Genomic DNA, 1,632 nt, shown 5'->3' on the forward strand with positions numbered 1-1,632 from the left:
GGGGGGGGGGGGGCGCCGAGCTGTCGGCCGGGGGCCGGAGACGGGCGCGAGCGCCCTTGCGCCGCGAGAATTTGGCCGACGTTGCCCCGGTCCCCGGCGTTTGGCGAGGCCTTGCCCCCTTTTTCCGGCGACACAGGGGACCGCAGGCAGGGCCGAAGGGCCGTGCACCGGGGCCTGTGTGCGAGGCCGTGCGCGCGGCTGCTTGCGAGCGAGGGCGCCCGGCAAGGGCAAGACAAACGCCCCGCCACCGCTCCCAAGGCGCTGGGGCCCGCCCGGCGGGAGGGCCAAAACGATCTGACAGGACCTGGCCAGGCGCATGCCCCGCGCCGGCGACAAAGGGAAAGAGGCCCCTGCATGTTGCCCCGCCCCCGCCCCCCCGCCACCCCGGCCCCTTGCCAGGTTAACTGGCGCCCGTCCTCCCTGGGCACGCACACGTCCAAGAGGGCGGTGCGAGGCCCGGCCGACACGCGGGAGGGCCCCATGTGCCTGCCGGTGTGCCGGTGTGAATGGGCGAAAAAAAATAATGAAATAATACATGCGCCTGCGTGTGTGCTTGTCTGTGTGTGTGTGTGTGTGTGTGGGCCAGAGGGCGGCAGCGCCGGCGACGGGCGACTGGCCCCTCGCCGGCGGTGCGGTGCGGCCCATGCCGCCCTCCAGCCGTGGGCTCCCTCGCGGCCCGGCCTCGGCCTCGGCCCCGGCCCGGTCCCACCACAGGGGAGGGCCAAGGGGAAATGTCACCCTTTTGTGGGGCCCATCGCGAGGGATATTTAAAATGCGCCTCCCGCGGTCTGGGCGCCCCGTCCCAGGGTGACAGCTTGTGGCGGGCCCTGGGCGGCACGCCACCGGCGCCCGACCCGCCTCCCCGGGCCTTCCCTTGCGCTGGTTTTTTTTTTCCCTCCAGGCCGCCGGGCCATTTTCCTCGCCCCCCCCCCCCCCCCCCCCCCCCCCCCCCCCCACCCCCCACCCGACCCGCCCCCCCCCCCCCCCCCCCCGGCCGACCGCCCCCCCCACCAATTCGGGTGTCATTTTTCCGGTCCCCCCCCCCCCGCCCCCCTGGGGGCGACGAGCCTGGCCGAGGCGCGCTGGGCCCGGGCCCGGCCCCGAGAGGCCGGCCCCGGACGGAGGCCGAGCGCAGGGGGGGCCGGTGGTGCGGCGGTGCTCCGGCAGGGGGAGGGTGTGGGGAATCCGGACGCCGCAAGGGCGGGCGCCCCCTTGCACAAAGCGCGCCCCTGGGGCCGGCGCACACCGCGAGCGCTTTGCCTCCGGCCAAGGGGGCGGCCGCCCCTACAGGGAAGGTGTGTGATGGCCGGCAGCGCGACCGACACCCGGCCCCCCTCCCTGCACGGCGACCCTCTGATGTGCGCGCGCACAGGCGCCGGAGAATGCCCGGGTCCCCGGCTGCCCGGCCCGCCAGGAGCCGACAGCCGCTCCGGAATCCACGGCGGCCGGCTCGATTGAGGGGCACCTGCAGCCGGGTGCACACCGAAGAGGAAGGACGCCCGTGTGTGCGCCGGTACGAGGGGCAGGGTGGAGTCGACAGATGTGGCGGCGCCCGGCAGCCCCCTCAGACTGACAGCAGCGCTGACACCGGCCGGTGGAGTGTGGCAACCGGGGCGGGCTTGCTCGGGGGGG

The sequence above is a fragment of the Fonticula alba genome (genome assembly GCF_000388065.1).
Source record: "Fonticula alba strain ATCC 38817 unplaced genomic scaffold supercont2.4, whole genome shotgun sequence".
NCBI lineage: Eukaryota > Rotosphaerida > Fonticulaceae > Fonticula > Fonticula alba.